The sequence below is a fragment of the Panthera leo genome, chromosome C2, assembly GCF_018350215.1.
Source record: "Panthera leo isolate Ple1 chromosome C2, P.leo_Ple1_pat1.1, whole genome shotgun sequence".
NCBI classification, from domain to species: Eukaryota; Metazoa; Chordata; class Mammalia; order Carnivora; family Felidae; genus Panthera; species Panthera leo.
Window position 1 is genome coordinate 18,581,320 of NC_056687.1, and position 12,672 is coordinate 18,593,991.

At 41.9% G+C, this 12,672-nt stretch overlaps 1 protein-coding gene across 7 annotated transcripts in view; it reads left to right on the forward strand.

The window, feature by feature from the left end:
* The window catches only part of LOC122198638 (amyloid beta precursor protein), a 274,909-nt gene that overhangs the window by 217,611 nt on the left and 44,626 nt on the right, over window positions 1-12,672 (forward strand). The window lies entirely within an intron of this gene.

Genomic DNA, 12,672 nt, shown 5'->3' on the forward strand with positions numbered 1-12,672 from the left:
CACCTTTGTTCTTTTTTTAAGATTGTTTTGACCGTGTGGGGCCCCTTGCTTTTCATATGGATTTTAGGGTCCTTTTTTTTCCCCCATCTGTGCGAAAAAGAGAGTGGCAATTTTAAAAGGGATGGCATTGGATCTGTAGATCAATCTGGGTGGTACTGCTGTTGTTTTTAAAGCACCATCGCTCCTTGAAGAGGTATCCATTATGAGATGATTCCACTCTGACCCATTTATGAGGGTAACTAACTGTCTAGAAGTAGGAGGAAAATTAATTTAGCAAACTGTCACCTTTTACTCCAAATTTTGCTTTTTCTTTAATTACGATGAGCAGTACACACCAGTAGTTTTTGTCTGTTCTCATGCCGTATCTCGTGTGTGTGTGTGTGTGTGTGTGTGTGTGTGTGTGTGTTGTGTGCGCGCGCGCACCCTGACCACGTGGGTGAAGCTGAGGCAGTGCCTTCCACACTAAGCTCTACCAATTCCTCTGATGGTCCAGCGCAGCTCTGGAGTTTTCTATTAACTCATCAGCTCTTACGTATGGCCCTATAATTTGAATCAAATTCCAAAAAGAAATCCTTAGCAACTAAAAATGATTGAGGAGTAAAGTTTGACCACAGTGGTGGCTGCTAGGCTACTTCTTGGCATAGAACCTTACAGCAGATGTGTCCTGAATTTTTTTTTTTTTTTTTATCGAGTCTTGGGAACAACCAGTGATTTTTAGACTGGAAGAAAGCTGGTGATTTGGTTTTTTGCAAGCAGCTGCCGTCAAGGTCCATATTTTTAAAAAAGGAGAAAAAAATGGCAGTATTTCTGCCACCCTGGATATAGAGATGCATTGAAATTGAGATTAATTTTGAAATATATTTCCACAAAGACTCACCAGGAATGAGATGAATGTGTTTGCATGTGAGGCAAGGTATGGAAGGAATGTTAATTTGCCTCTTGCTGTTTAACTCAGAAACACATTTGACAGTGTATTCCCCTAGTTAGCCCCATTACTTTTGGTTAACTGTTCTCCTGTCATATATACTGTGGGCTGCTTGAGAAAGTCAGTCATGGACAGTGGGGAACCATTTCTGATCGAGAATAAGAGAAAAACCCATTAACCTGTTTCAAATTATGAGGCACTTGTGCAAAGGAGTGTTGACTGGGTATGAATCAAAATACTATTCAGAAAGAATCTTTTGGACTGAGAGTCAGAAACCAAGTGGTCAGAGGCCCAGGACAGGGGTACTACTTAATTTCAACTATTATTCACAGATTTATTGACCTAAAACAGTGGGTTTAAAATAGCCTATTTAGTATGTTTAATTTTTTATAAATATTATTTATTTACCTATGTTCGTGGAAACATGAGTTAAGGGCACCTGGTTGGCTCAGTTGGTTAAGTGTCCAACTCTTGATTTCGGCTCAGGTTATGATCCCAGGGTCATGGGATTGAGCCCCGGGTCAGGCTCTGTACTGTGCATGGAGCCTGCTTGGGATTCTCTCTCCCTGTGCTCCTCCCCCATTCATTCTCTCTCTCTCTCTCTCTCTCTCTCTCTCTCTCTCTCTCTCTCAAAAAATAAAAACATGAGTTATATCTTACTGCATCTTGGACACAGTAAATGGTAATGGTGACTCCCTATATCGTGTACGGCTCTGTCTTTGCTTTTGGTTTAGGTGGCACTTAGAGGAGTCTGCCCATCTCCTCAGAGCAGATGGAAGAACCATGTGTTCAGCTTCCTCTTTAGCAATGAACTTGGTAAAGCTGGTCCAAAGACCCATGGAGACCAGAGATATTATCATCTCCAGGAAGGAAAAAGGGGCAGCTACCAGATTCATGCCTCTCGGAAGCAGTAGCCTGAGCCAGTTTGGCCTTGGCAAACTAGTCGTGTCTTCTCTTCCAGAGGCTGTAACAGTGAGGTGTGGCTGCGAGGCCATAGCCAGCTGCTTCTGAAGCTTTGCCGAGTTATGGAGGAACTTCCTGGGACATGAGCAGTGGAGGGCTGAGAGTGCAAGAGGGAGCATATCATGTTAATATGGCTGTACTTACTAGCACTTTGTACTGTTTTCATTTAGGAAACTCTAGAAGCAAACCGAATTTCACATTCTGGGTTTAGGGCGGGGGGTTTTGGGGGAGGTTGAAAGATTGCTGTTCACAATTTTAAATTAGTCACTCTTTTGTGAAAAAAACGTACCTTCATTTTGTTGAGTACTAAGACTCAAAAGAATTAAAATGGGTTTTCTCTCAAATGGTAGTCGGTTTATGTGATAAAAAGGAAAGGTGCCAATATGCTCTTTTTGATATGACATACACCATAAGAAAAGTAGTGTGTATGTAGCTGGATATGAAGGCATTAGTCATTCATTAATCATTCATAACGTGACCTTTCTTTATTACATTAAAACTGTTTTCTTGGGGCGCCTGGGTGGCGCAGTCGGTTAAGCGTCCGACTTCAGCCAGGTCACGATCTCGCGGTCTGTGAGTTCGAGCCCCGCGTCAGGCTCTGGGCTGATGGCTCGGAGCCTGGAGCCTGTTTCCGATTCTGTGTCTCCCTCTCTCTCTGCCCCTCCCCCGTTCATGCTCTGTCTCTCTCTGTCCCAAAAATAAAAAAAAATAAAAAAAATAAAAAAAAAACTGTTTTCTTTACCCAGGCACCTGGTGGCTCAGTCGGTTAAATGTCTGGCTCTTGATTTCGGCTCAGGTCGTGATCTCACAGCTCGTGAGTTCAAGCCCCACTTTGGGCTCTGTGCTGAAAGGCACAGAGCCTGCTTGGGATTCTCTCTCTCCCCTTCTCTGCCCCTCCCTGCTCTCAGTCTCTCTCTCTCTCTCTCCTCTCTCTCAAAAATAAACATTAAAAAAGGAGAACTTTTCTTTACTTAATGACTATGACCAAACAACATACACTTCTTGCTGTTTATAAGTCTCCAATGATACCAGTAAGTCATTTTCTAAAAGTTTCACTTATGAAACTTTTTTCGTAGTTACAGCTAATAGTTACAGTTTTTAAATTGTTAGTTTTCTATTATCAAACAGATTTTATTAAATAAAAAGAAAACTAACATTACCTTTGCCACTGACCTATCACTAACAAACGCTGTAGTTCTCAGTAACCACTCACAGAATTTGTAAGCAGTACTAGAAGGTTTCAGAAGTATCTCCGTGGGGCTTACTTCAGTAGCACACCTGCTAAAATTGGAACACTAAAGAAAAGATAACACGAGTATGAGATGCAAATTTCTGGAGTGTCCCATATTTTTTTTTTATCTCACTTATATCTAGAGTATAACTAGAGGTATCTGGAGTAATAAATTCAGAGACTGAAAGTTGAATAGTCATTGTCAGGTCCTGGGGGAAGGAGGAAATGGAGAGTTAGGGTTTAATGGTGCAGAGTTTCAGTTTAGGAAGATAAAAAAGTTCTGGAGAAAGATGGTGGCGATGATTTCACGACACTGGCTGTATTTAATGCCAATGAACTGTACACGTGCAAATGGTTAAAATAGTAAGGTTCGTGCTATGTACGTTTTGCCATAATAAAAGTACATACACATTTATTTATATCATTTGCTGTGGTAAGCAGCAAGGGAATCCAAGAATCAAGGATGTTGGGTCTTCCATAAGTATTTATTAAATGCCTACCATATTCCAGATTCCATGCTCATTGGTAGATATATTGCAGGTGTAGAGCACAATCTTTCCTACTTAGAATCTGCCTGGGGAGACTTTGGGTAAAGATAGTCGGGAAGGAGACTTCGCTCATTAAGCTGAGGGATGTCGATTGCCATGTCTCTTGGTATTAGGTAGTAACATCTGACAGCCATTCCTTCCTTACTCGCTGAAGATTATTAGAGGAGGGAACCTTAGTTTTCAGCTGGCTCAACTACATCGTTTCATAAGCTCAGAGAAACGGTGATGTGCCCAGCATCATACATCTGCTTAGTAAGACCTGAAGACCCACTCCGTTCTGATGTCTTTGTATCCCCTGGTATTTGTTCTACCTCACTAGTGACACCTAGCTAAACAAAACTGGGTTTGGAGAGCTACTTATTCAGCCTCAACAACTTTTCTTTGAAAGTGTCCCCTCTTTCAGCAGATATGACTCAGGAGAGATGGCTTCCGAAGTTCAAAGACTCAACACCCTTGAATACTTAAGTCAATGCTAAGGTGTTTAGAAAGGACATAAAAATCGGCTACGTTGTACCTTTTGCAGGATTTTTTGTCACATTTGTATTCTGTATTTGCTTAAAAGTCATTTATCAACACACGGAAATTGACAACTACCATGCCTTCTCGTACATAATTGCCACTAGATTTTTCTATGCAGGACAAGCACAGATTTCTCTGAAAGCGTAAGGTAATAATCGCTAGCCAGGGCTTAATCGCTTGTAAGGGATCCGACATAAAGGTTTTAGCTCTGTGAATGTCAGTGGCTGAAGACCTTCAAATCATACACAGCGTTAGGCAGTCTCCCAAGCCAGGACAGGGAACCATTTTCACGACTGTGCGGGCGTAGTTCATTTGGTGCCACTCAAATGTATTTAGAAAAAGGAATAGAGGAAGAAAGAAAAAGAATTTAATGGAAGATTTTATGGATATTTTTTATAAGTTTATCTTACATACTTGGTTACCTTCTTTTTGATGACTGATTTTCTTTTTTGCTTTCTTTTCATAAAGACTCACTTGGTCCTCAAAATAACCATGGACAGGCAGGGCAGATACTTATTCCTTTTGTTCTGCATGAACCTGACTTTCCAGGAGAGCTGATAATATCCCTACAGTCCTGGCCTGGATACATTTATTGATGCTGTTCTGTTTGTCTGCAGCACCCATGCCCAATCAGCTTTCAAAACCCCACCTCTCATGTTATCTCCCTTTTTAAACCTTTGATTAACACAAAACATCTGTCCTCTGATCATATATTTTATATATTACACGTGTCCACTATTGTTTTGATGTGTGCATAGTCAACTAATTGCCGCATCCTAAGTAAAAGCTCTTGGAGGGTATGAATCAAATCTCATGCATTTGTCTCTCCTGAAGCAGATTTTCAATATAAGTAATTACAGATGCCTGTCTCCAAGGAATTCTTCAGTTAGAACCGTTCTAGGACTGGCACTATCAGCATCCCCTGCAAACTTGTTAGAAATGCACATTCCCCGGGGCGCCTGGCTGGCTCAATCAGTAGAGTAAGCAACTCTTGATCTGGGGGTCGTGAGTTCAAGCCCCATGTTGGGTGGAAAGATTACTTAAATAAACTTTAAAAAAAAAAATGCACATTCTCTGGTCCCACCCCTGACCTTCTGAACCAGCAACACCGGGGTGAGGATCAGCGATCTTTTAGCAAGCTGTCCAGCTGACCCTGATGCATGCTAAACTTTGTGAACGACTGATCTAGAATGTATTTAACTTGCGAAAAGTGAATAAACAGTAAGGATCTGTCCTAGCACCCCAGGGAGCCCGTTTCATCACGTAAATCCACATGACAAAAACTGCATGCCACAACAAAAATGCTTAAGAAGAAAACCTGAGTGAATTATTGTATCTGCTTAATTCATAGACTACAGCAGCTCTAGTTCCCAGGAAAAGATAAATAATTACTGAGCAGTCATAGACGATGCACAACTCTCATGATTAAATAGTACAAATCAAAACATAATTTTTTCAAATTAGTCATTTTAAAAATCTTGTCCTACTGCTGTCACGACAAGGGTAACTGGAAAGTCACTTACCTAAGCTACGGCCCAGTATAAGGGTGTAACCTGCAGGACCATTTGACTCTCCCTAACAAATATAAAACGTGCCGTCTTTTCTAATTTCGCACCAGATGCCTGCGGATACACTGGGACACTTGTGGAGACGCTGCTGCTTATAATTTTTGTGCCCCTCAGTACTGCATATACTTTTTTGATAAGCATTACCACCTTTAAAGTGACTATTAGAAAAGGATGAATGATAGACAAGACTCACTTTCCCCTTCTCAGACACCTCTTTAGTTTATCTTTCTCTCATTTTGGGGTTCAGTGCCTCTAAAATTATAGGGGAACTGCAGTATGTGATGTTGGCTTGAAATGCAATGTTCCAAGAAACAAAATAGTCTAAGCCACCAATTTAAATAACCAGTGAAAGCATTAGAGCATCTCTGTTTTCTTCTCCCAGGATTTTATTTAAATTCCATGGTCACCCACAAAGCTCTCAGTTTTTCTGTAATTCTGGTGAAAAGGAATGAAATACTTCCTACTACACGGTTGCTATCCTTTCTATTTATTAGGGTAGTTGATGTCAGTCAAAGTGAGTTCTAGAAGTTCTTAGCAATTTTCTTTTGTCTTTTTTTAAATAATTTTTTAAGTTTATTTATTTAGAGAGAGAGACAGCATGAGCCAGGGAGGGGCAGAGAGAGAGGAGAGCGAGAATCCCAAGCAGTCTCCATGCTGTCATCACAGAGCCCAGTGCAGGGCTCGAATTCACGAAACCGTGAGATCATGACCTGAGCCTGAACCGAGAGTCAGATGCTTAGCCGACTGAGCCACCCAAGCACCCCAGCAACTTTTTTTTTTCAATACTAAGAGCAAACAGTTGGAGCAAACTAACCAAATTAAAGTGTTTTGAGGATAGTAACAGCAATAGGAACAGCCCCTCAATTTTCTGCTAAGAATCAAATTGAATAGTTTCCAAACTGCTGTTAGCAAATGCCCATTATCATGAGGAAGAGAAAAAAGAAACTGCTTCAAGAAAAGGAGGGATAGATGAGAATATTGGGAAGCATCTCTTTAATCCAGCATTTAGGCCATGCCGGAACGTGTTTAGAATTTATAGGATGAGTCCCTCCATCAGTTGTCTTGCCTCCTTTTCCTCTTTAAGGAGGAAGTCTTCCTGTACCTGAAGTATTTCCTTTAGGTATAAGAGAAATTAAGGTGACACTATCTATGAGTTTACTAAAACACAGTTATCAAAAAGGGGGGTGGTCCTAGAGAGCCTATCGATTATCATGCAGTCGATGTAAGTCAGATGTAGTATGAAAATATGAAAGAGACCTTGCTTTCTAGAACTCCTTGATGTAAAATGAAGAGGTAGGTCCCTTCCTACATTCAGTATGGACCTGTATCCACTCTGCTGCCCGTACCTCTTCGAAGGAGCAGAAAAGTGGAATCAGACCTTTCATTGTTCAGATTAAGGATTCTGGCTGATTTAGAGGCTTGATCAAAATCAGAGACTTGTGAATGTGCTATAAAAACAGCCAAAGGCCAAGGGGTTCCATATGTCTTGCCATAGCCCTTCAGAAATCAAAGCAGGTCTTCACGTACTTGGGTGTGGACAAATACGATGTGTTTTCGAAAAAATATTCACATTGGAACAGAATGTTCGCCTGTGTGGGCGATTGGGTCTGAGTGTTCTGGTTTTACATACAGCCTTGTTCGTCTGGGCTTCAAGCCCTTGGAACAACCCACTAATCGAGCAGGCTAGTATAATGAGCTGATTGATCCATAGCACATAACTTGAGCTTTCCTCACTGTTTCGTGTGGTTGCTACACCTTTGTGCCATCAGCCGGTGGACACAGACTATCTGGCATTCACTGATGTCTTCAGTCTGGTTGCTCTAAGCCCTTGGACCTGAAAGGCATCTCAGAGTTCATCTAACACACACCCTGTGGAAATTGTTATTCTGGTAGCCATTGTTTCTTAATGTGTTCTTGGGGCCAGTCAAAGCACAATAACATGGAGGAACCCTTGTTACAAATACACGTTCCTAGGACGCCTGGGTGGCTCAGTCGGTTAAGTGTCTGACTTCAGCTCAGGTCATGATCTCACAGTCTGTGAGTTAAAGCCCCGTGTCCGGCTCTGTGCTGACAGCTCGGAGCCTGGAGCCTGCTTCGGATTCTGTGTCTCCTTCTCTCTCTCTGCCCCTCCCCTGCTCATGCTCTGTCTCTGTCTCAAAAAAATAAATAAATAAAAACATTAAAAAAAAAAAAAAAAAAACACGTTCCTGGGCCCCACCTCTGAGCTACAGAAAACTGCATTTCTCTTACCCCCTCAGTTAATTCTTAAATACTCAGAAGTCTTGGGACACCTGAGTGGCTTACTCAGTTAAGCGTCTGACTTTGGCTCAAGTCATGATCTCATGATTCATGAGTGAGTTTGAGCCCCACATCTGGCTCCCTGCTGTCAGCACAGAGCCCACTTCAGTTCCTCTGTCCCCATCTCTCTGCCCCTCTCCCACTTGCTCATGTGAGCGCTCTCTCTCTCTCTCTCTCTCTCTCAAAAATAAACATTTTTTAAAAATATTCAGAAGTCTTATATGAAATAGCAAAAAGTTAAGAATTCTTACAGCCTTAGATTACAGTTAGATTAGTCTTGAAATAGAACAGCCATTGTTGTCATTGAGAATTCATATATCCTGGTAATTAGGCCATGTGGATTTCTAGTGGTCGCTTGTTTCCAATGCTGTGACTTGTATGAAATATGAAAGTGAAGCATTATTAACCTTGAGGTTCAGATTCGTTGGGAATTGGTTTTAGGTGCGACAGAGTTGATGGTTTTATTTATCCAAGTTAAGACTTCTTATTAACTATGAAAAAGGATTAGCATAAAGTGCTTATCAGTGTTGATTAACTGTATCTAAAAGGACTAAATAGTACAAGCAGAGAGCAGTCTTCGGTCGGAAAATGCCATCTTTCATAACGTTTTCCCCATTTACTTTTTCATGTGCTCTTCCAGAAACTGTGAATCTACTACTCTGTCTTCTCTTCCCTCTTTAGATTCTTCATTTTTTATTATAGATACTGACATTTTATTTGCAGAAATTACCCATTTAGGCTCTCTTCAAATTCAGAGTGATCTTCTTTTAATAAGAAGTGAGAGGGGAAATTGACAAAATACACTTGGAGTTGTCAGCGTTGTACATGGCAAACAGTAAAAGCTTATTCTTAGAGGATTGTCAGAGAGCTTAGTGCTACCTCAGGTTGTCAGAGAATTTAACGTGTGTTCTCAGGGAATTGACAAAAAAATTACCAAGAAAAGGCGTGCTCTGAACCACCTCCAGGTGCCCAACCTGAGAAACAACTCACTCTGTTAAGCAACGGCATACGTATTTTGCAGGTTATACGGGAAAGCAAACTATATTCCTTTGCTTCTTAAACTATCTTGTGTGGTGACTTGGTATGGAAAACACGTACCATCTCCTCGTTTCCCCCAAAGCAAATAGACAACATAACTAGAAATGTCCCAGACACGTAGGGAAGTTGTCATTTGGACTTTTCCCTGCCACCTGTAGTGAAGGAAGAAGGCAGCAGAGGGGAGCACTTGAGAACTTCTTGGCGAATGGCCATGAAAAATAAAGAAAACTGAAAAACCCCAAAGGTCAGGTGCACTTCCAAACCCCGAACTGAGTGACACCGGAAATAAATCACTTCCTTGTCATTTCCATGAAAGGTGCAGTACAAGAGATTCCCTGGTGACCTCTTGATCACGTATACTACTTTTCTCATCTTTAGCTGTTGTCTTTCTTCAAACACACACACACACAGAAGAAAGAACAAAATGCTGCAGAGAAAGCTGCTCTGACCTTTGCTTCTTCTTTGACCTGGGTATGACAAAGTGAGTGTCTTAGTGACTTCAAGCTGCCATAACAAAACTCCACACACCAGGTGGCTGAAGCATCAGAAATGGGCTCCCCCCACCCCCCAAATTCTGGAAGCTGGAAATCTAAGATCAAGGTCTCAACTAGTTTGGTTGACTCCTGAAGTCTCTCTCCGTGGCTTGTGGGTGGCTGCCTTCGTGCTTTGTGCCTTCGTGCCTTGACACGGCCTTTTCTCTCACAGAGTGACAGAGATGCTTGCTGTCTCTTCCTTTTATGAAGGACACCAATCCTATCGGAAGAGGGCCCCTCCCTGATGACCTCATTTAACCTGAATTACCTCCTTAAAGGCCCTGTCTCCAAATGTAGTCACATTGAAGGTTAAGGCTTCAACATACCATTTTGAGGGGAAAACATGAAAACATGGTTGAGTCTGTAAAATTTGACTAAACGTGCATTTGTATATATCCAGTGTACCGTACCCCTCTCTCTTCAACAGTCCTTAACTTTCATCTTTGTAGTGCACACGGGTTCATGTTAAGAAAGTCAGGGGAGGGCGCCTGGGTGGCTCAGTCAGTTAAGCGTCCGACTCTTGATTTCTGCTCAAGTCACGATCTCACGGTTCGTGAGTTCAAGCCCTGTGTCAGGCTCTCCAATGACAGTGCAGAGCCTGCTTGGGATTCCCTCTCTCTCTCTCTCTCTCTCTCTCTCTCTCTCTTTCTCTTTCTCTTTCTCTTTCTCTCTCTCCCCCTCCCCGACTCATGCAATTGCCTGCTCTCTCTCAAATAAATATACTTGAAAAAAACAAGAAAGTGGTGACCATGGAAGATATTCTCCCTAAATCATTGGAACTGGGTTTCCCTTTGGCAGCCTACACTCTGCCTTTATGAACTTAATATAAGACCTTGTTGATAAAAAAGGTCTTATATATATAAGCATACATTTGACGTGGAGAGAGATTTGGTGGGTTTTTATAATTTGTTTCTCACTAATTTATCCACACACTCTTATGGGGTTTTTTGTTTGTTTGTTTGTTTGTTTTTTAAATATTTATTTATTTTTGAGAGAGAGAGAGAGTGCGAGCTAGGGAGGGGCAGAGAGAGAGGGAGACACAGAATCCGAAGCAGGCTCCAGGCTCTGAGCTGTTAGCACAGAGCCCGATGCGGGGCTGGAACTCACGAGCTGTGAGATCATGACCTGAGCCGAAGCCGGACGCCCAACTGACTGAGCCACCCAGGTGCCCCTTGTTTGGTTTTTTTGGTTTTTTTTGAGTAACTAAAGCCAAGCATTCCCAGTAGGAATGTGGAAGGACAGACCAGACAGTGTAACGAAATATGTAACACGATATGGCCTGTAACCTGGCATTGGTAGCCATATTTTCCTCCTCTCTTGAGCAAAAGGGTCACAAATAACCCAGAAGTTGCTATTAAACACTCTACTTTATAAAAGTATTCTATTCCAATCATCTGTGTGCCATACAAGAATAAAGAAAAACTTGGGGCACCTGGGTGGCTCAGTCGGTCAAGCATCTGACTTTGGCTCAGGTCATGATCTTGCGGCTCATGGGTTCAAGCCCCACGTCGGGCTCTCTGCTGACAGCTCAGAGCCTGGAGCCTGCTTCAGATTCTGTGTCTCCCTCTCCCTCTCTCCCTCCACTCACACTCACTCTCTCTCTCTCAAATATAAATATTTCAAAAAAATTTTTTTAAAGAAAGTATAAAGAAAAACTTGTAGGCTACAGAGTATTTTTTTTCAAGATCTGACTTGTCGAATGTGAATTTTAAATTGCCACTGATGAGCTCAATGCTATAGATTGACTCCAGGCTGTTCCAACTTCCCTCAGTGTAGTTGCTGAACGCAGGTATGGTAGCAAACTCGGTTCTGGCATTAGTGATGGTGGTGTTTTCATCACCCTGGAGTTAGTAAAGCCTGAAACCTGCCAGGCATTTGCCACACGGTGTGCTGCCAGGGAGGGCTCAGCTTCTGGCTTCTTAGAGAGGATATGGCAGGACCTTTGTGCTTACAAGGTATTTGAAACCGAAGCCTATTCACTTCCTTGCTGAGCTTAAGAGTTGACACTGGTGTCCCAAATTCCTTTGGCCTTATCGGGATAAGGCATGCAGTCATTGATGGCCAAGAAAGGGAAGTGGATGGTATTCTCTCTAGATGGGAGAGAGTTGCTGAAATGAAGGGACCATTTAGTCTCCCCAAAACACTTGCTGGTGTTCAGGGGAAAACATTTCTGCACTAACGGCAGAGCTCTTTACTCTTCTCCCCAGTCTACCTATTCCAACCTGGAGTAAAGGGCTCAGGAAGAAACCACATTCTATTCCCAGGTGATTATTATAGCCAGAAATGGTTGTCTTATTTGCAGATGGTTCATATTCACCTGTATGGGTGGTATTTTAGTTTCTTAGGGTTGCTAGAACTAACTACAACAAATCGGGTGCCCTGAAACAACAGAAATCTCTTTTCTCATCATTCTGGAGACCAGGAGTCCAAAATCAAGATGTCCTCAGGGTCATGCTCCCTCTGAAGGCTCTAGGGGAGAATCTCTTCCATTTCTTTCTCTTGTTTCTGGTGCTGGTGACAATCCCGGACATACTTTGGCTTGTAGATACTCCAGTCTCTGCCTTCACATAGTGTTCTCCCCTCTTCTCCAGAATGATCAAGAGCCCACCTTAACTCCAGTGGGGTCTACCCTACTCCATATTGGATGAGGGCCTGTCTTATTCCAGTATGATCTCATCTTCACCTGATTACATCTACAAAGACCCTCTTTCCATATAAGGTCATTTTCATAGGTAGTGGGCATGAGGACTTGAACATATCTTTTAGGGAGACATAACTTGACCCATATCATGCAGCTATATTTTTTCCTTTCCCTTGACTTTCACGAATCTGAAAAATTGTCCATGTTTCCTTCTAAAACACTGTCAAATTTAAGTCAAAGGGCTGCATGTCTTGAATTTATGACCTCTTCTTTTAAAGAAAAATAAGTTCTGTGTAAAATTGGTTCAAATTATGAAAGGCTTTAAATGCTTTGCATTTGCTTGAGGCTGATTAATGGGTAAATTTGTAAACCATGGTTGTTTTAATTAGCCAGGGTTAATTAATGTTT